Source organism: Trachinotus anak, unplaced genomic scaffold (genome assembly GCF_046630095.1).
Source record: "Trachinotus anak isolate AG129_WGS33_773 ecotype Australia unplaced genomic scaffold, CSIRO_AGI_Tana_v1 ptg000010l, whole genome shotgun sequence".
Lineage (NCBI taxonomy): Eukaryota > Metazoa > Chordata > Actinopteri > Carangiformes > Carangidae > Trachinotus > Trachinotus anak.
In genome coordinates this window covers 15,256,077-15,269,879 of record NW_027273861.1, presented here as the reverse complement: position 1 = coordinate 15,269,879, position 13,803 = coordinate 15,256,077, and the positions used below count along the sequence as shown (strand labels likewise).

Here is a 13,803-nt window from a genome sequence, read left to right as displayed (position 1 = left end):
ACAAATATCAGCAACCACATCTTTTGTGGTTGTCCCTGCCATTGCTACCACATCCTTTTGTTAATGCTGACCTCTCTCTCCCTCTCTGCTAATGTTAACCCCTCCAGCAAGCGTTGCACTTCCACTAATAGGAGCCCCGCCCAGTTCCTCCCTTGGTGTTACCATTCCTGCTCTGGGAGGAACTGAGGGATAAACACACAAACACACTAAATAAGAGCCAACTCTAAGGCTACCTCCATGCACACATGTCAGCACAGGCACACTCACTCAGATATTCACCTCTGCTCCCAGACTCCCCTCTACCCACAAGCCCTTACAACCAATTAGTTTAGTAGAATTGGCCAGAGGGGCACCCCCCTCTCCTTCCATGCTCTGCCTGGATTGGTCGAGCCAGACGGCAGAAAGAGAGATGGTGGGGCGATAACATACACTAGCATCGCTCCCAGCAGCTTACATTTTTATGTGGGTGACAAGCAAAGCCATTTGTTACAGGATGTTGTCAGAGACCTAACCTGTTTTCTAAGTTTCCCTCAACCAGCACAATATACAAACAAGTATAAAAAGTAAATCTTATGATAAGAGAAGAATTTACTTGGCTTCTTATTTCAAAAGGAGCTACACTGAGTGGAAACAGCAGTTCCAAAGTGGTGGTTTGTGTACTGGGTTAGTTGGCTGAAGGCCTGCGGAGGGACTGGTGTTGTTGTTGTGGGTCTGCTAATGTCCACTGCCCCTCCCGCGTGATCGATATAAATTACACTGGGTCACATGCTTGCCGTTCACACACCAGAAAGACTGTGGGTCCAGTTGATCTCATTAACCTAAATTCTGAGTTGTGTAGGTCAGACGTTGGTACAGAACACACAGGCAAACTAAAAGAGTGAAAACCAACGGCACATGACAACAAAATTCCTCATGGAAAAAAAAAATAAAATCCTCATTCCATTCCATCTCTGTCAAGGTAGGAATCACACAAGGAGTAGTCAGATGATATATAGTGTAAACAGTGCAACACACAGAAACACAGGTGCACAGGGGAGTCATCTATGTCATGTGTGTGTAGAACAGACAGCAGAGTGCAGTACTGTATGTGTGGCTGACAGGCTGTAAAGCACTAGAGCAGAACTTTTTTAGTTGCAACAATGCCATCACAAGGCCCTGGCCACCCGACACTGGAGAGAGGAGGCAACAGTCCAGGCATGCTAAATATTAGCTGGGTTGGACGCCATTCTGGAGATTCACTCACTAACGCACGAGTCGTAAGGGACTAGCTCATTAGCTCATCGTCTATATTAAGGACAAGCCATGGGTACTAGTCAGTGTTATCTTCAATGCATATTAGGAGGCACAAATAAAAGAGGAGGAGTTTTGATTTGCGTGCAGCTTGCTCAATTTGGAAAGATCTGCAGAGTTCTCTCTACAAAAATAATATTCTAATTTATTTACATGTTTCATTACATAGTCTAGTTATTTAATCACACTCTGCTGCACTCTACTATATGATGAGAAGTTAATCTAAAGGCTTCGTCTACATATATGTAGTTGTCATCTTTGACGCTTTTATTGTAATTATCACTGCTCTCTCAGTGCATCACTTCACTTAATCTTACTTCAGTTTTTCTGTTGATTTGCTGCAGATTTTCTGCTTGTACAAGGGCTGTTTAGAGTTTGGGTTAACTTTTAACTCGCAGGGATACTTGCATAGGTATCTTCAGCCCTTCCTCTGTTCCTGATTCTCTGTTTAGACCTGGAAATGTCCTTCAACATACATTACAGACACGGATAAGGTTCAGAAACGCATACTGATATGGCCTGATTGTCAGGATTGCAGTGCACTTTTTATGTTATTTTTAGGACTTACCATGAGACTGATATCAAGTAGACAATTAAATGACCCAAACAGATGCACAGCATCTGCCCACTCAGACTATATTATTACTAAATAAAATATTTGTAAAAAGCTCAGTATGATGTGTGTGAGTCCTTACATGCTCATAAAAATCTGTTGAAGACACATTCCCATTGAGAATCATCGTTGCATTAGTTTTCAATTCATCTCTTAATGTAAAATGCCAAATATTACCTTGCTCCAGATTCTCATTTGTGAGTATTTGCTGCTCTTTTTTTCTCTCACATGATAGTAAATTGAACATCTTTGGGTTTTGGACTGTTAATATCTGAAGACATCAGCTTGGCCTTTTGGAAATTGTGACAAGCATTTTTTTTGCTATTTTCTGACATTTAAGAACAAATGATCAATAAATGAATTAGGAAATGGGCGCATTAATGAATAAAGAAAATAATTATTAGCCGCCACTCCTCTTCGAGCAGCTGCCTTCGTCTTCCTCTGTACTGCACCACCCCCCCCCCCAACCCCCCCCCCCCCCCCCCCCCCCCCCAAATTCACACATACGAGAAAACACAAACACAACATCATGTAAAAACACCAATGTGTCTAAAGCCACACACAAACCTGACCAGGAGAGAAAGCAGAAGAAAGAAAGAGTTTTAGTCACTAAGCAGTCACAAATCACAGATGAAAAGTGCTTCATAGACAAACAAGAAGCTAAAATTCATGCTTTTGCCAACAACACATGAGCTGTGGACAAACATGTCATGACCAATCAGATGGGGAGTAATTCAGACGTGCACCAATCACAGGCACACACACTGCCAAGGCAGCCATCTTTAGTAACAGGAGCCAGGGCTGACAAGTTTGGTCTATCATTTTGAGGCCCAGAAATTCCTGCATGTCTGCATACCACAGCATGGAAGGGGAAGGAAGAGGGGGATAGAGGGAGAGAGCACACAAAGCAAAGGAACAGAGGGACAGAGAGAGAAAAAAAGGAGAAGGGAGGGAGTGCAGAAGGAGGATCTTTCGCATAAGGTGGAGCAACAGAAGCAGGGAAGAGAAATGGAGAGAGAAAAAGAAAGAGACGGGGGAAAACCATTTCTTTTTTTTCATCAGACTGTTTTTCGCGGCATCTGAAGCTTTTTCCAGGCTTTTCCACACATGGCTAGACAACTAGACTTCCCTTCTATGTCGGTAAAATTATTAACTGCATTCATTCCTCATGAGGACAGTGAGGCCATTAGAATATAACGAGAAGAGGAGGAGAGACGGTGAAATGCAGGGAATACATAGTATGATGACGACTGCAGTCTTGTCCTGCGCTACAGTTTTCTTCTACAGTTCAATACAGACGCTGTCGTGTAGAAGACACAGAGATGACTGAGGAACGGCAGCAGCCATTTTTTACTGCAGTCTTATAACTGTGTCACTACTCTGGTATCATCAGGTGATGCATTAAGGCAAAGAGAGAAGAGCATTTTTATATCTGTCTTACAAATATATATATATATTACCACTTGAGCCGTCAGGGAGAGAGTGCAGGTGGCATAAGCAGCTGAGGGCCCAATGTTTTTACATCATCACTTTTATACCACAGGATACTTACGGCATGGTCAGGACAGACGAGAAGAGAGGCAGATTAAAACAACTCTGCACTGTTACAAGGCAGCAGCGGGAGTGACGACAAGTGTTCAGAAACTGATGAAGTTTGGGGAAAAAAATGATGTTTAAAAATGATCAAACTACAGATTCATGTTTGAGGCCTCCTTATGTGGAAGCCCGACCCGAGATGAAACTTAAAGCTGTTGCTTTCAACACTGACAACCTCATCCTCTGACCACGTGCCCTGGACCATTACTTAAACCAGGGTGTTTATCTTCATATCTTGTGTCATATCCTTAAATATAAACACACACGCAGATTGTTGGCACTGACATTAATCTAGCTATTTATCTTACAAGTACATTACTCTTTTGTGAATATTACCCATGTCATCCATTGCTTTGTTACTGTGTAAACTTCTCTTATCAGATTTCTTACACTAGAGATCCTACAGATTTCTCCTACTAGTTCGTGAGTGACACTACAAGTCTTAACACAAATGCAACAACAAGTAGTACAAGGTGCAGGTCAGGGGAAAGTACCTATGCTATGTGTAGGAGTGACAGCCACTGAGCAACACAGCAAAACAGTGACATTGAGAGGGAACTAGCTTCTGTATCAACAAAATGCTTCATGACACCATTTCCTCACCAGATGACATATTATATTTCCTTATCAGATATCTTACTACAACATTTAATCCCAATGCTGCAGCTGGGGAGACATCAAAAGAGGAATAAAAATTGACACTCATCAAAACATCATGACAGACTACTGAGCAGCCATCAGTTAAATCAGGCAGGATGTCAACACTGTTAAATTTACATTATCCTAGACAAACAAGTACGGTAATTGGAGAAAAGAAGAAACACTACTTTTCCCCGTGTTTCCCTGCTGCTAGACAAAAACACTGAACGCACACACACCTGTCCATGTTCCGCATTGGCACTTCCTGTCTTCATCAGCCCTCCTGGAATCTGTGTGTGTGCGTGTGTGTGTGTGTGTGTGTGTGTGTGTGCGCAAGTATGAGTTCAAGTGCTACCCTGTAGTTATGGCCAGCAAATGGCCCACTGGTTTCTGACCCCCTCCTCTACTTGCTCACCCCTGACCTGGGTGGGTCAACCCAGGGTCACATTCTCCCAATAATATAACCATGCATATGACCGTCCGTCCGTCCGTCCGTCCACCCCCCCCCCCCCCCCCCCCCCCCAAGTATCGCCTTAAATAGACAAAGGTTCTCAGGACTGCACCATTGGCGTCTGCACAGGGGTGGTGGTCATCATCAAAGCTCCCGTTTACAGAGATTCCTGCTCCTTTCCCAGACACTTAACACATTCTGGGTAAGGCTGGATTCCCTGAAGGGTACAGTGTTTTTTAGTTTTTTGGGTTTTTTTGCACTGAGAGAAACCTGTTAAATGGTTCAACGAAAAGAGCCATTTCTTAAAAGCCAAGGACATGACATTCAGTGAAGTGAATGAGCTGAGTCTGGACATGGCTACGTGGAAAGAGTTGGGTTTGGAAGAGACTTCAAGGATGGGGAGGTCATATGAGGATAAACAAGTTCATTTCAGGAAAAGCAAGTTTAAAAACACAAAGCTGATTTCCAGCACTGACTTTTGAGGGCTTCTTTTAGTAGACACATGCTTTAAGTAATGGCTGTTTTTATCTGTTTTTGCTTGACCAAACCAGCGTGAATGGGATCAAAATAGCTGGAAATAAATGATAAATGGACGCATAATAATAATTTGTAATGTCTGAGGTGTCAGATAAGCATGAGTGCCACCACCCACACACTGCCACAAATACCTTCTCAACCTGTGGGAAACACTGCTTTCCCAAGAAGGTGATGTAACAACAAAAGTCTTGAGAATTTCAAATGTCCAAACATCCCTCCCTGCCCCTTCAGCCGTTGTACCACCGCAAAGTCACCCATGAAATTCCAAGTATTTGATGGAGCATAAGCATCACATATTCCAAATACAGTACATACTCGTAGACTATGTTAAGCCCCAAACATGCGGTTCTGAAATCATGTATGCATGAACATACACAGCGTTTCCCCGCTCCACTGAAAAACCAGTGCTGCTGAATTTACGCTGAGTTACTGATGTACAGGTGGGGACTGTATCTGCTCTGATTGAGTTACAAAACAGCGCTTCCTCTAACGCCAATATGTGTTTATGGAAGTGCGGTTATAATAAACACTTCACATGTAATTATTTACTTTACTCATATAAATTTGAAGATCTTTATGTCGCCTGCCGAACTGTTTACTGCTTACGATTTCATATCTTATATCACGTGTATTCTGAAATAAGAGCAATGAAACAAATTGTGCATGCAAACAAGAAGTTCTGTATAAGCTTAGTATGTTTGATTACAGTGTCATTAACTTTATCATCAGGAGATCTTGTGGCAGGGATGGGGAGTTTTTGGTGAAATGCTATAACATCTGTTTATGACACAATAGCAGACTTTAGGATATGTAGATTTTGATAAGATGCTTCACAACTCACAATGCCAAACAAAGGACATTGTAAGTTTTTGTTTCCAATATACTGAATACCAATCTATGGGTATTTAAAAAAAAAAATCCAACAAGATCTATTTAAGGTTCATTTACTCTGCATGTGTCTGTGTGTGTGCACGTGTAGGGTTGATGCCAGAACTGGAAGCAGGCAGTCATCTGATCTGGCCAAACACCTGAAAACAATCCCCTTCCCTTGACCAGAAGGGGGATTGTGTTATTTTCCTCCATCACACACAAACACTTTATGCAGTCCTTACAGCTCACCTCTCATCTAAGCTGCCTGCCGTCTAATTCCTCAAATACTGGTACACGGTCCGTGGGTTTGCATTTGTGGGAAGCAAGCAAAACGATTAATGAAATAAACATTTGCAGCACTGTCAGAGCTTGGCATTTGTGTTGAAGGGTTGTGGGTATAGAGAGCTGTGAACTATTCATCTAATTTTTCTTTCCTTTCATTTTCTCTCACATGTAAATAATACCCCCCCACACACACACACACACACACACACACACACACACACACACACACACACACACACACACACACCACCAGCAGCTTTCCCCTGGGGCCCAGTTGTACAGCTCGGCAGTAGGAAGTGCTTTGGACAAAGGCAGGAAGTAATGAGGAAGTCCTTTCACACAGCTCAGGCTGCAACAACCACTCGCCTGCCAACATGCTTTCCTCCACAGCTCGCACACAACACATATCAAACCATGCACACATACACACAGAGGGAATCATATTATTACCATCATTGGGAAGAAATAGCAGTTCCTCTCCATCTATCTACTTGTTCTTAAAATGTTAACGGTTAAAAAATGTAAAACATGTATTCTAAAAAAAAAAAAAAAAAACAAGGAGAAAAAGGAGGCATTAACAGATAAGTATTGCCTCATGTTGGTATCCTCAGAAGCCCCCATCCTCTCCACACTACACACTACTTATAGTTCTACTAACAGTCAATCCCCTGTTAGAATAGTGGGCAGCAGTGTCAGTGTGCTCCACTTAGCCTTGTGTGTACGTTTGTGCTCCACTTGGCTCTGTGTGCAAGTGTGTATTTGCTGTGCACGTGTCTACCTAAATGTGCACTGTTACTTATACGCATTTGCACTTTGTGTGTGTGTGTGTGTGTGTGTGTAGAGCAGGATGTGGGAGTGCCAGTCCATTGATGAGCTGGAGGAGAGAGGAGAGAGACTTTTCCAGATCCCCTGGGGCGCTCGGCTAGCACTGCCTGCCTGCTACAGCACTCGCTGCACGAATGGAGCACGAAGAGGAGCGCGGCCACGCACGCACACTCGCACACACGTACATAACTGATGCCAGCTTATCAAAGTTAATTTGGATTTGTTAACAAGGATGCGAGCTGCCAGGAAGGAAAACACAAGAGCACGATTACTACCTCTCCCTCTCCATCTGTCTGTTTCTATCCTTCCTTCCTTCTTCACTTCCCTTCGCTTTCAGTTTTTGTCTCTTCCCCTCACTCCCTGTCCTTTATAAGATATTCATGGTAATTCAGACACCAGTGAGTGAGTGTGTGTCTGTGTCTTGATGTAAGGCAAGCCACTACGGACAAGCTTTAACTATCACAAATGGACAGCATCAGAGAGGAGCCTGCCTGTGTCTATAGCAATAAGTGAGAGAAAGATGAGAACAAATGTACGCAGATCTCTTGTCTGTGTGTGACAGTGTATCACTATCAGGATCACATCAATCGCAATTCACTTTACACGGGAACTGGAACGGAGAAGTAAATTGGAAACAATTCAAATACTATCATTTAAGTATTTGCACTTGAATTTTTCATGTTTGTATCAACAGAAGGCAGACGTTTTTCACTTTGGGGAAAGAATCAATTCCCTGAAATGAGATGCAAAATCAGGAGTTTGCATTCATAAATCTACATTGTGTAGCAACATTAGCTATATTTATGATTATAAAATCTAAAATCTAACTGTAATCACACAGCACTAACTCCAATGCCAGTGTGACCTTATTTTGACTATTTTGGTCCTGCAAGCGTACAGTATCACCAGCCGGAGATCTTCCTATATGTTTCTAAAAACGACTTGACACACACACACACACACACACACACACTATATTACCAAATATGTGCAGTACATGTTCACTTCTCTGTTTTCCACTCCCTGTCTACAAGTTATTTAGTTAACTGTAAAACAAGCTCCCACTTCCCGGCAGCCAAGTTAACTCCACCGAGGGAGAACACAGCAAAGGGTAGCATTTCTAGCTCAAGTCACCTCTCACTGGAAAAGCATCTGGGTCAAAGTTCAAGTGGCCCCAGGCCTCCAGACTGCAATTATTTGGTTGCATTTTGTGACCATGTTTAAGCACGGTGAAACAAACGTGCCAGCACGCCCTTTCGTCGTTTACTGCACCCGTCACAATCGTTGATCACCAGCAGGAAAGAGAATTAATGAGTGCGTGTGGGAGTGAGGTTGTGCTTGTGTTATCTACACAGGTGATTGGCATGTGGTAGGCATTCAGGAAAAACAACAAGTCCTCTCAACCAGATGGAGGCTCATGTGTTGAGAGCAGTGACTCAGTGTATGTGCAGAGGTTGTTGCTTCACCGATCGGCAACGCATCAAATTTAATGAAGCATTTGAATGTGCACGATACCAGTTCTAACTCTACAGCCAGTTCTCACTGAATGCACATGTAGACTTTTTACAGTTTACAATACATAGACTAAAATAATAATCCTGAACAACTGTCACAGGCCAGCACTTTGTCTGCTCTGTCTTATGGTTGCAGATAATACTGGCTAGATGTTATCAATTTAGTTTCACTTTATTAATTATGGCGGAATTTTAAAACTATGGCTCACTACAGAACCTCGGTACTCTTTAGTACCAACCAAAATGTGTCTGTAGCAAAAACTGACATAAAATCTTGGATGTGTGATCATCTTTACGTCTGCTTTGATCAAATTCTGCTTTTTGGACTTTTATTTAGTCACCCATCCTGTACAGCTGCTTGTGTTTAGACATAACTTTCAAGACCTTTGGCCTCTGAGATTGAATAAAAGCAGTTTTGTTTCTCAAAGTAAGGTACTGAAAAAAGTGCTGCGTGATCTAAGTATCAGAAGGTATCACATCAGCAGTTGTTTCACATGACATCCAATGATGCCCAGTCCTACTTAAAAGTGACACAAATACCTTAATACAATGAAGTCATCGGAGAAATCTGGTCATTTCTGGTCATTTTCTTTCAGTTTAAATTAATGTAAAATCAGTAATGTGTCATAATAGATTATAAATGAGCTGTAGCTTTCACATGCATTATTTCTGAACACGAACAAAGATGCTTGGACTCGCACAAAGAATTCATAGTGTGACAATGGGACACTATTTACAGAAAGTGTAACACCCCAGCATCGGGTCCGGCTGTCCCTCTGTGTTTATGTCCCTGTGTTCCCTGTGTCACTGAGCACTAAATGGCTAATTAAGAACAGCAGCTTCAGGAAAACTCTTTCACTTAACTCTCATTAGAAACAACTGCAGAAACAGAACCAAAGAAAGATAGAAGGGAAGAGGAGATCAAGAGAGAAGTGTGTGTGTGTGGAAGCAGTCTGAGCGGAGACACTTTTACACCCCAATTAAGAGGCTGGTCTAGCTAAGTGTTTTTGTTTGGTTGTGGGGAGCAGGCCAACAGCACGGTTCATTGAGCGCCTCCATCCTTAATACTGTCATTTTCTTTCTCTCTTTAGCCTCCTCTAGCTTGGCCACTCGCCACTCTGGCAAAAGTGTGTGTGTGTGTGTGTGTGTGTGTGTGTGTGTGTGTGTGTGTGTGTGGTTTTGGACTATGTGTCTGTGTGTGTACCTGGGAGCCACACTTGAAAACGCCCTGCCATGTTTGTTTTGCTCTGTTTATTTTGCTTTGCCCAACCCCTTCTCTCCCCCTCCTGGCCTCCTCATCTGGCCCTCTTCTTATCCACACTGACGGTCCATTTTCATTTGATGGCATGAGAAATAAAACACTAATGGAAACAACATTGAGGACAATTTCCATTTGCAAGGCAACAATGACTGAAACAACAAAGTGAGCACTCAGTTTATGATATGGCCTGTGTGCCTGCTTATACAAGACATGTTGTGATCACCATTTGATGGTAACATACACAGATATTAAAGGGATAGTTCAACATTTTGGGAAATATGCTAATTTCATTTCTTGTCAGTTTACATAAGAAGATTAACACAGGTCTTACATCTGTTAAATATGATGGTACAGCCGGAAAACCAGAAGCTTGACTGAAAACAGGGGTAAAGAGCTGACCTGGCTTTTACTTGTTTAATCAGTACAAATAAATAAGTGTAAAAATGACAATTTGTAGTTTTATGGTGTTTGGGTGTGAGAATATTTCTTAGCTCTTCGCTCTTTGTGTCTCCACAGACTGTGGAAAGCCTAAACTAAATGTTCTAAATAAATGTCTTGATACGTGTAGCTGGGAAACAATTCTCACAATAGACTTACACACAACTACTAGATCTGAGATGGCGACTTGATTTGGCTAACTGAGGCTGCTGAAGCCTTAGATTAACTTCGGCTGACCTTAAAAAGACATTTTGGGCAGAGGGGAGACATTGCATTAGAAAGGGTTGGCTTCATAGCCACTATGAGCAGGAGAAATGATGATAGTGACCAATAACTCTGTCAGTATAGACATGGCAAGTGAGTGTGAGCATGTTAGTATCATTTAACAGCTCTTTCATAAGATGCAATGTCCTCTGAACTCCTGCATGCTTAACCTGCTTTTTCATCCTTTCAAAGACCGCTGTCACAGGTTTATCTCTGGTAAACACTGCTCACAGACTCACGCCTACACCTGCACTTCCATGAAAATGAAGCTCCAGTTCCTGAGAAATCCAAAGAACGATATACACTTCATACTGTGCGCCGTGAAGTTTCATTTTCAGTTCTCCTCATGCTCTCTCTGCTCCCGCACAATCTGTCACGTTCTCTGTTTTTAGAAAAGCTGAGAAGTTAGTTTCATGTCTTTTAAAACATCCATGTCTCAAAAATTTAATTAATGTCCCTGTTGACCAAAGCTGGGTGATGTCCAACCTGCACTCAACTCTGGTGAGGAGGAGGGTCACAAAGTCACGCTGGATGACGCATGTTGACCCATTTATATCGACCACCATCAGAGGTTCAACCTGTGTGACTGCCACGGTCTGAAAGGGGTACATGTAATGTAAGAGGGCATTTTCCCACTGGGGCTTTTGTCACTGAGAGGTGAAGCTGTGACTCTTTATGTATGTGTGTCTGTGTGTGCGTGCGTGTGCGTGTGTGCCTAAAAACAATTGCACAAACAACAAAGCACGTAGGCGCAGGCGGAGTGATCTTTAACCTGAAAAGCCTTCTCTCCTCTTGCTTGTGTGTCTATGTTTTTGTGTGTATGAGTTGTGCAAGCACAGTGCTGGCTGGTGTCTGTGAGGTTGAACACAGTGTGCCAAGCCTCAGCAACAGATAGAGCCTTATCTAAACAGGAGATCAACTGTTTGTTCCCATTCTCTCATTCTCTCATCTGTGCATGTTACCCTTACTTCCTCTCTATCTGTACTTTTGTCTCTTTACCTCTCATTTAAAAAAAAATCTCAGCCTTGTTTGCTTGCTTTCTGTCTATCAATCTGCCTGCGTATGTGTCCACTGTCCATCTGTCTCCCATCTGCAAATACAACACTGTATCATCCATCATCTATACATTTAGTCCTTCTGCTGTGCCCATTTATTTCTCTATTTTCATAACTTTCTGGTAAATTTAAACCAGTGTCTTTGTATCTTTTATATCCCACTGACAAAACTAATATCCTTTCTTTTTAATGAATGGATCAATATCAAGATCAGTTGGATCAAAAGCAGAGGTAAATGACCACCTTTATCGTAAACATGCGCAAAACACCACTGGGCAATGAATGTCAGATCTCATACACTGTCCAGGTTGTTTGGATTGTCACCAGGTTTATTAAGGACCCTACAGACTTAAACATTACATTTCTTGGTGCGCACACACACACACACACACATGCATGTGCACGGACATGTGCGGAGAGTGGTTTTCCTGCTTGTAAGGAGCATGTATGAGATCAGGGGAATGCAGGCTCTCCCTTCACTCTTACCTAAGTCGACTGGAACCCTGTAAAACACAACAAAAACAACCCCACAGTTTCCACTCACATATAAACTTTAATGCCCCATCTAATGTGTGCATGTGTGCATCTAAGTTTGTAAACTGTGAGTTTTCATTCACAGAAGCGATAATTAAAGATCTTATAGTTTCCTCACGCTGCCACCCAGCACAAGTGTTTTAGTGGGTAGCGCTGCACAAGCACCCGAGGGAGACAACATTTTCTCTTTCTTTATGTTCACATCTCACGCCCTTTTATCTCATCCAGGTTTACTGGCAGAGCTGTAAAATGCCTTGGATAAACTGCTACCTATATAATATAAAGCTGCAAAATAAAGTAGTATTAAACAGAGTAAAACTCACAGATAATGTTGCTATTACTGCTACTATTGGTATTGTTAGCAACACCATTACACTGATTTTATATATATTTTAATATTTGTATATTATTCCAATCCAGAACAGCACTAATTTGAGAAAAACTCCATCTTAAAAGTCTGAGAATTTGGCTGCCATCAGCTAAAACACAAGTCTGTGGCAATGTGGAACTATAGACACCTCCACTTAAGTACATCAAACACACACAAACACTTGCAAACATTTACAGTAAGTGTGCACATATCATCCCTATGTGTAGCACGCACACACACCCACACACACACCCACACACACACACACACACACACACACACCGCAGGGGCAGATAACCATTGCATCATGTTCTAGAAATGGCTGCTGCTTTGACACACAGCTCTTGACTAAACTGGTGCCTGTCACATGACGCAGAGCACAGCGTCATACTCGCTCTGCTGGCCAATCCGAAGCCAAGGAGACATGAACGCACATGCAAACATGGTGTTTGACATACTGTACACATTCCTATTTATCAGCCGACATTCTTTTTCTCAACGGTCAGGGCTGTTCCTCTCTGAAACCATGTCCAGAGAGATTTACAAAAAAGTACAAAGTAAGATTGCTCAACAAAGGAGTAAAAAAGTTCTTTAAGGAATATTTAGTACAGTGACAAAAGAAGACTGTGAAAGTGTGTGTGTGTGTGTGTGTGCGTGTGTGGTGTAACATAATATCAAATGTTCAAATCAAATGCAAATAACAGGCAAAAATTACCCACTTCTGAATTATACTTAGCTTCAGCTAACATATAATTCATCATGACCGATGATATTTTGTACAGTCACTCCAAAACATGTTGCATCTGTCGCTGTACTGCAGCCATCTAAGACCTACTTCTGGCCAAATGATGAGACATTTGGAGATCTCCTAATTTCAAAAGTACTTTTAAGTTGAAAAAAGTTTGATAAATAGCTTTTACTCTTGAGTTTGTGAGTAGTAGTAAAAGCAAAATGTTTTTTCATTTATCTTTTATCTAAGTCCAAAATATCACTTAGTGCCAAGACACTGAGTCCTGGACAACACAAACTGAAGTGTCATTGTTGTTCCAATGTAAAGCTTAAAATCCTTGTTTTAACCTAACAATTAAAACAAACTGAAGACTGTACACCTTATTAAAGCCAAAACACTAAGGCAACGTGTGTGCGTGTGTGTGTGCACGTGCACATAGAGATGGAGACTGAGGCACAAAGAGAGCCATTTCCTGTATTACTTTCCCGACAGTGAGACCTGGCAGAAAATCGAGGAGCCAACATTATAAAG

The 13,803-nt window shown here is 42.0% G+C and overlaps 1 protein-coding gene across 1 annotated transcript in view; it reads right to left on the bottom strand.

Moving 5' to 3' along the window:
* The window catches only part of insrb (insulin receptor b), an 82,936-nt gene that overhangs the window by 44,398 nt on the left and 24,735 nt on the right, over positions 1–13,803 (bottom strand). The window lies entirely within an intron of this gene.